This window comes from Myodes glareolus, chromosome 9 (genome assembly GCF_982192425.1).
Source record: "Myodes glareolus chromosome 9, mMyoGla1.1, whole genome shotgun sequence".
Taxonomy (NCBI): domain Eukaryota; kingdom Metazoa; phylum Chordata; class Mammalia; order Rodentia; family Cricetidae; genus Myodes; species Myodes glareolus.
This window is the reverse complement of record NC_142034.1, coordinates 7,013,530-7,022,631: the sequence shown is the minus strand read 5'-3', so window position 1 is coordinate 7,022,631 and position 9,102 is coordinate 7,013,530.

Sequence of the window (9,102 nt, the reverse complement as noted above, 5' to 3'; positions counted from 1 at the left end):
ACACACAACTACCTAAATAAAATGATACCTTCACTTGGGAGATTGAGGCAGGAGGATCACTCTGAGTTTGAAGCCAGTCAGACTGGCCTATATAGTGAGACCCTGTGTCAGAAAGAAAGAGAGTAGGGAGAGAGAGGGGGAACAGATGGAGTGCAGCAACCTTTGCTAGTATTGCAGAGGACCCAGGTTCAGTTTCCAGCACTCATGGCAGCCCAGAACTGTAACTCCAGTTCCAGAGGATCTGACCTGGGCCCTGCACTCAAATTGTGCACATAATTTAATGCAGGCACTCACATATACACAAAAGAAATCTCTTGCCAAGCAGTGGCCAGGGCTTTAATCCCAGCACTTAGGAGGCAGATGCAAGTGAATCTCAGAGTTTGAGATCAGCCTGGTCTATGGAGTGAGTTCCAGGCCAGCCAGGGCTACACAGAGAAACCATGTCAACAACAACAACAACAAAAACAACAAAAACAACAAAAAGGATTTCTAAGTTTTTGTTTTGTTTTGTTTTTTTAATGGCCAGGGGTGATGTTTTGTGTCTTTAATCCCAGCAAGCAGATTTCTTACCCAAAAAGGGGGTGGACAGACATGATCCCTTTGATCCCAGCACTAGGAATCATGAAATCATGAAATTGCCTTCTGCTGGCTTAGGCTATGTTTTCTACATTGTCATCCCACATCCCATGGCCATGACGCTGCTTACCTGCCCAGAGTATGGTTACACTAACATTGCTCCCTACGCTCAGCAGCATAGGACAGCAGTACTATGCAGGGTAGATAGCTAACGAGATTTTTAAATATGCTCTTTAACCTGACCAACATTCCTCTTGCCCCGAATAAACTGCCAGCTGTCCCCTCCTCTGGAGAGAGATGGGATCTTTCACTAGGACATTCTTCTTTTAATTATTTATTTTTAGTTTTTCGAGACAGTGTTTCTCGGTGTAGCCCTGGCTGTCCTGGAACTCATTCTGTAAACCAGGCCTCGAACTCACAGAAATCTGCCTGACTCTACCTCCCGAGTACTGGGATTAAAGGCGTACACCACCATCACCTGGTTTAGGACATTCTTCTTAAGGATGGAAATTACTGCTAAGAACTTTTCCTTAAGACCCCTCTGAGTCACATTGGGACACTTAGCAGAACAGCCCCAGAGTTGGCAAACAGAAAGTTTGGTTTGGTTTTAAATGTTGTCTGTATAGCCCTGGTTGCCTGGAACTCACTCAGTAGACCATTCTGGCCTTGAACTTACAGGGATCTGCCCGCCTCTGCCTCCAGAGTGCTGGGTTTAAAAGCAGGTACCAACACTCCTGGAAAAGACTGGAATTTCTTTATAAAACAAGCAAACGAAAACCTTTAATAGTTCTCTTGAAGCTCCGACGGGTGCCTATGAGTAGGGCGAAGAGATGGTCCAGTTTTAGAGGCTCGTTCCAAAGCTGGCTGATGCCTGGTGAAGGGATGGCCTCATCCCCTATTCGGTCAGAGCTGCTGTTGACTCAGCAGCTGTTTCCAGTGCTTAAGTCCTGATTCTTCCACCTGTCCGGGTAAATTTATCCCTGCAACAAATGCAGGCACACTTGGAGGACTCGGAGGACTGTTTCAAGATCAAAATAGGCAAAGCCTTAGGTAAAGGCGCGTAGGCAGCTGATCGTTGACCCTTTCTTGTGTCAAACCTAACTCCTAAAAGTAGATGTCTCCCATCCACCGCAGCCTTGGTATTTCCATAAAACTCAACCACATTCCTCTTCCATGGCCCTCTTCAGGCGCTTGGAAATTGGTGTTTTTGGCAGCCTTGCTTTCCCATCCCCGCCAGGCTCTCAGGAAAACCAGAATTCCTTCTCTAGAAGCTCAATCATCCACGTCTGTATTAACTGTGGTAGTTGAGCCTGGAATCTCCCCACCCTGGCTCTCCTCCAGCCTGCGTGAGGGGATTATAGGTGTGTGCCACCCTGTCTAACATCCTTTGAGTTAGCGAAGAGTAATTGCCATCCGTTTCCAGCATTTGTGTCATTCAGGCCTAGGCGAGAAGCCTTGCTACCACACTTGAGGTCTCAAATTCAATCCCCAGGCACCATCTGGTGGAGAGAACCAACTTCGAGACTGTTCTCTGACCTTCCACCCGCACATGTGTTCACGCATAAATGTACACATGCTCATATATGCACAATAAAATAAATAATGTAAACTAAGCACTCAGGAGGCAGAAGCAGGCAAATCCCTGTGAATTTGAGGTCAACCTGGTCTACAAAGTGAGTTCCAGGACAACCAGAGATACACAGAGAGGCCCTGTCTTAAAAAAACAGATAATAAAATAAATGTTAAAAAACAAAAATACTCCAAGCAGTGGTGGTGCGTGTCTTTAATCCCAGCACTCAGGAAGCAGAAGAAGGCAGATCTCCGTGAATTTAAGGCCAGCCTGGTCTACAAAGTGAGTTCCAGGACAGCCAGGGCTGTCACACAGAGAAACCCTGTCTTGAAAAGAGAGAGAAATATGTGGTGTACACAGAACCTGAGAGAGCCCATGCCTCAGGCCCTGGGTTCCACTGTGAGAGGAGAGACCACCAGGGTGAGTTTGAGTTTCTAAATTATAAACGACCGGTTGACCGCTGAAGGGGGAAGGCAGTTTGGGCCGCTCTAGAAAAAACGGAAATGGCTGTATTAGGAGAAAGTTATAAAGATCTTAGCAACTGCTCATTTTCCTCTTCACGCTTTCATTATCAGGTGAGAAATGATGGGATACATAATGGAGAAATTTAAAAATTAAATTGCCAGCCAGGCGGTGGCAGTGCACCCCTTTAATCCCAGCAGTTGGGAGGCAGAGGCAGGCGGATCTCTGAGTTCGAGGCCAGCCTGGTCTACAGAGTTCCAAGACAGCCAAGGAAACAGAAAACCCCTGACCTGAAAAACAAAACAAACAAATTGAATTCATTCTCTCTCGTCTTTTCTTTATTTTTTTTGGGTGTGTGTATTTTAATACAGGGTCTCACTATGTGACTTACTATGTAGCTTAGGCTGTTCTGGAACTCACTATGTGAATCAGGCTGGCCTTGAACCCAGAGATCCTCCTGCCTCTGCCTCTCCTGTGCCAGAAAGGGTTGGCTTTTAAAATGGCTCATAGGCAGGGTGTGGTGGCACAAGCTATCAAATATATTTCCTTCTTTTTTGTTTTTTTTTAATTATTTATTATGTATACAATGTTCTGTCTGCATGTATGTCTGCCTGCTAGAAGAGGGTACCAAGTCCCATAGATGGTTATGTGCCACCATGAGGTTGCTGGGAATTGAACTCAGGACCTCTGAAAGAGAAGCCAGTGCTCTTAACCCCTTGAGCCATCTCTCCAGTCCTCAAACATGTTCTTTTTTTATGTGTATAGGTGTTTTGTCTGTGCACCACAGTGCGCAGTACCAGGAGAGGCCAGAGAAGGGTGTTAGGCCCCCTGGAGTGGAAACTGCAGATGGTTGTGAGCTGCTTGCTCTGTGGGGCTGGAATCCAAATGAAGGTCCTCTGCACAATTAACAAGTGCTTTTAATCCCCAAATACAAGTTGTTGTTTTTTTCAAGACGGGGTCTCTGTGTAGCTTTGGAGCTGTCCTGGAACTCACTCTGTAGACCAGGCTGGGCTTGAACTCACAGAGATCCGCCTGTCTCAGCCTCCCGAGTGTTGGGATCAAAGGCGTGCACCACCACCGCCTGGCTTCAAGCCCAAGTTTTTAATACCCCCAACTCAAGATCTATGAATTCATGCCAGCCTGATCTACACAGTAAGTTCCTGACCAGGCAGAGATACACGATGAGACACTTTCTCAAAAAAGAAAAGGAGAGAGAGAAAGAGAGAGAGAGAGAGAGAGAGAGAGAGAGAGAGAGAGAGAGAACTGAGCTTTAATTCCAGCACTTGGGAAACAGAGGCAAGTGGATCCCTGTGAGTTCGAGGCCAGCCTGATCTACAAAGAGAATTCAGGACAGCCAGGGCTGTTACTCAGAGAAACCTTGTCTTGAAACACACACACAAAGGGGAGGAAGGAGGAATAGGTTTTCTTGTTTTGGTTTGTTTTTTTTGGTTGAGATAGTAGCTATGGAGTCAGTCCTGGAACTCGCTCTGTAGACCAGGCTGGCCTCAAGCTCAGAGATCCGCCTGCCTCTGCCTCCCCAGTGCTGGGATTAAAGGCGTGCGCCACCGCCGCCTGGCAGGAATAGAAACCTAAGGAACACAGAGACTGTGCCAAAGGCACTAGGAGCCGAAAAGCCGTTGAAGGACAGGGTCGGGGCCAAACCAGCTTCAATTCACTGTTGCTCAGGTGTTTATTTGAATCATTTGATGTTGCATTAATAACAACCTGGGCCATTCCTCATCATAGATGGATTTCCTGTTTTCTATATCCTTAGATTTTTAGGTTTGAGTACAAATGAGTTATTACAGTACTCTAGAGAGTTGTTTGTGGGTTTTTTGTTTTGTAAACTCCAATTTATGTCTTAATCCCAACCACTGAGGGTATCCCCCGAACACGTCACTTGTAACTTAACCCATCATCAAATGCATCACGGGCATCACGTCTAAAGCCACATTTAGTATCCATCTGTCCATCCTTTTCTTAGCTGTGTCTTCACCAAAAACAGAAATCAATGCTTTCAAGACAGATACTGCCCACGCCTCCAGACGACTTCCTCCTAAGTCAGTCATCAGTAAAATATGAAAGCTGCAGGGCAAAGGGCAAGCACTGGTCGTCCCAGTGCCTGGGAGGTCAAGGCAGAGAGTCAGGGGTCAAAGGTCATTAAAACAACAACTACTTACCTTCCCATCTTGTTGCATGGGCAGATTCGGCCTCCTTTACCGAAATGGGTTTCTCTTTTGAGACAGGGTCTCATGTACTCCAGGCTCACACTGTAGCTGCTGACAACCTTGGAGCCCAGAGCACTGCCTTTTCCAGTGCTGGGACTTATGTACTTACTTATTTATATTTGATGTGTACGAGTGGTTTTGCCTACATGTATGTCTATACAGTGCATGCATGCCTGGTGCGCAAGATCAGAAGAGGGCATCGATACCCTGAAACTGAAGTTACAGGTGGTTGTTAGCCACCACGTGGGAGCTGGGAGCTCCATCCAGGTTCTCAGAAAGAACTGTAAATGAAAACAGGGACTGGAAAGATGGCTTAGCACCGAAGGACGCTTTTTCTTGATTATCCTTACACTCACATGGTGGCTCACAATCTGTAAGTACAGCTCCAGGGGATTCATCCAATGTCTCTTCTGACCCCCAACAGGTTCCTGCGTTCAAATGGTGCCCATACCTGCACTTAGGCACACACTCATACACACAAACATAATAAGTACAAAATATAGCCAGGTGTGGGGGTGCAGGACTTTAATACCAGCACTCAGGAAGCAGAAGCAGGCAGATCTCTGTGAGTTTGAGGCCACCTGGTTTACAGAGTGAATTCAAGACCAGCTAGAGCTATATAGTGAGAACCTGTCTAAAAAATAAATAAAAGTGAGGAACAAACAAAAAACCCAAGTATATAGAAAAGTACGTGGACATTGTGTGACTGTTTTCCTCCTGGAGACACAACACACATCTGCTCACTCCAGATAGAGAACCCCCAACATCCCAAAGTATGGAAGCCACCAAAGCCCAACTTGATGAACCAGTCAATGAGTTTCATTGGAGTAAATTATGGGAGTATGGCTGAAGGATTGATTACAAGAGCAGAAATGACTCAAAGCCCAGTGCAGCATGAGTGACAGCTCACAAACCTGGGAACCCGGGCCCATTGCACAGCCCATAGGCAGATCACAAGTTCAGAGTAAACTTTCCAGGTGGTCAGTGGATCTAAATCTCCTCTAGATGCTCAGCTCCTTTCTGATTTTTACAGGGGTCTTTTCAGTATGTCTCAGCTTATACTGACAGGGAGGGGACTAGTGAATTTGGTCAGTTTCAGGAACTTCTTGGGCTTATTTTATTTACCTTCCTGTTTAAAGAGCTTCCCCGCTGGATGGGATGTTTCTCTCTCAGAGGAAACTGTTACACATCTGACCCAGGAAAACATAGAGGAAATCCTTTCCTTCATAGTCACAAGTTTTACACCAGACGGAGAAGTCAGTGGCAAAATATATCTTCAAAACATGAATTATAAAGAACAAAATACATGAGAATTCTTGGACTTGAAGTTTTGTAAAAGTACCAGGAGTATACTAAATCCTAAAATGACTTCATAGTCACATGTCACTGCTTACAGGGAAAAATAACACTCCACATTCCAAACAACAGATTAAATTCCAACCTGTTTCGCTGTGTTCTAATTATGTCTTACCAATGGAGCACTGAAGACCAGCCTCACTACAATACAGGCAATTCCCACTGTGTAAGAACTAACATGCAGAACCCCACCTCAACAGTCAGAAAGCTAAAGCTCGCTGGAACTGAAACACCTTCTGGATCCCTACTTGGCTTCTCAGTTTCAAGAAATCAGCAAGATGTGTACAATATAGGAATTGGTATAAAACCTAAGAAAGCAGGGCTGGTGGCACATGCCCTTAACCCTAGACTAGTACTTGGAGGCAGTGGTAGGTAGGTCTTTATGAGTTTATGAGTTCAAGGCCATCATGGTCTATATAGTGAGACCTTGTTTCTAAGACAAAAATACATCCTAAGAAGAAATTTTTTTTAGCTATATTATTGGTTTTTGGGAGAGGGTTTCTCTATGTAGCCCTGGGTGTAGAGGAACTCACTCTGTAGACCAGGATGCCTCGAACTCAGAGATTTGCCTGCCCCTGCCTCCAAAGTGCTGTGATTAAAGCATGCCATGACCATACCACAATGAGTATTATTTTAGGTGTGTTCCCTGCCTCTCCCCCATCCCCAGACAGGGTTTCTCTGTTTAGCAGCCCCTGCTATCCTGGAACTCTATTTGTAGCCCAGTCTGGCCTTGAACCCACAGAGATCCTCCTGTCTACCTTGAGTGCTGGGATAAAGGGCATGGGCCACCACCACCCAGCTTATTTTAGTTCTCTGAGACAAAGCTGTCTTGGAACTCACTATGTAGACCTGGAACTTACTATGTAGACCTGCCTGTGCCTCCCCAGTGATAGGACTAAAGGTATGTTCCACTATGCCTGGCCCACTTTTTTAATTAAAAAAATGCTTTGTGTATGAGTGTGTGCCTGAGCGCATATACGTGCACCATAAGCATGCAGGAGTCTGGAGGTCAGAAGCACTGGATCCCCTGGAATTCGTAGTTACAGAAGATTGTGAGCAGCTGTGGGAGTGCTGGGAGAACCCAGGTCTTCTGCAGAATAAGTGTTAACTGCTGATCAGGCTCCCTGGTACCTATTATCTTTTTTTTTTTTTTTTTTTTTTTTTTGGTTTTTCCTGCCTCTGCTGGGATTAAAGGAAGGCAACACCACGTTTCTTTTTCCTGAGACAGGGTTTCTTTGTTTAACAACCCTGACTGTCCTTATACTCATTTTGTAGACCAGGCTGGCCTACAAAGATTTACCTGCCTATGCCTCCCGAATGCTGGATTAAGGGTGTGAGCCACCACTGCCCCGCCCAGAACTTGCTTTTCAGATCAGGCTGATCTAGTTCAGAAATTATGGGCATGCACTGTTGCACCTTTTTGTTTTTGGAGACAGGGTTTCTCTGGGTAGCTTTGGAGCCTATCCTGGAACTTGCTCTGTAGACCAGGCTGGCCTCAGGTTCACAGAGATCCAAATGCATATGCCTCCCAAGGGCTGGGATTAAGTGTGTGCATCCCCACCAACAGGTGAGAGATCCTTTATTAACCAGAAAATGACTGCTTTCCGACTCAGGCAGAAAACAACAGGAAATGGTCTTGCAGGTGCAATTTTTAAGAGCAGGGGAGGTCAATGTTAGAATGAGCTACAATGCCATGGTAAAGGAGATCGGGGGTGGGGACAAGGAATACAGGGGAGGGCACAAGGGAAAGAGGGCAGAGGGACAAAGGACTGCCTCTGGATAGAGGATAGATGTGGCACTAGGAAAATGAGTTTATAAAGGTTCAAGAAGAAACCCATTAGGATGAGGTGTTTAATTGGGCACATTAATTAGGTGAAATAAAGGGGCTCCTGATAGCTGGACTTTGGTAGTCTGCCTCAGGAGAAGTGGCCACAGAAGGGACTAGACCTTGGGAGCTAGCTTTAGGAATGTAATCTAAAGGGTTTTTTTTTGTTTGTTTTTTTAAAGCAAGGCAGAGAGAATGGCAGGAGGGCAAGGCCTGCCAGAGCCATAAGCTCAAGTGGGCTAGTGTCCCTTCAGTATCCACCAACCCCAGCGTTGGGATTACAAGCATGATCTGGGACACCCAGATTGTTATGTGGATGCTGAGATCAAACTCCAGTTTTCAAAGTTGCCTAGCAAGTGCACTTATGAGCAGGAAAACTTTAGCTAAGTCATTTTAAAGGAACATGGTAGTGGAAGTACCCTCATTATAACCTTTCAAGCTAAAAAGGCCAAACACAGCATGTGGTGCACACCTTTAGCCTCAGCACTAGGGGCAGAGGTAGAGCGATATGACTTCCCAGGTACCCTGTGGCACAGACACACTAAAAAGTAGTTTTTGTTTTTTGGGGACAGGGCTTCTCTGTGTATCTTTGGAGCCTGTCCTGGAACTCGCTCTGTAGACCCGGCTGGACTCTATGGCTCGAACCCATAGAGATCTGCCTGCCTCTGCCTCCGGAGTGCGGGAATTAAAGGCGTGCACCACTACAGCCTGGCTAAATGTACATTTGTTAAAAATTCAAGATGCTTGTTAGGTCCTCAGAGGCCAGAGGAGGGTCACAGAACTGTCTAACTAGAATTATCTGTGAACCACCAGACAGAGTCTGGAAACCAAACTAGGGTCCTCTAAAATGCTCTGAACTGCTAATCCCTCTCCTGTCCCTTGTTAGCTTGAAACACAACACATACCAGTTTGCTTCTGAGTTATCTGCCTGCCCCTGCTTCAAGTGCTGGGGTCTAACAGCATGTGCTACCACATCTGACTTTGCCTGAAGTTTTTGTTGGTGTTTTTTTTTTTTTTTTTTTTTTTGAAGCAAGGTCTCTCTACGTAGCTGTGGCTATTACAGGACTTGTTATGTAGACCTCTCC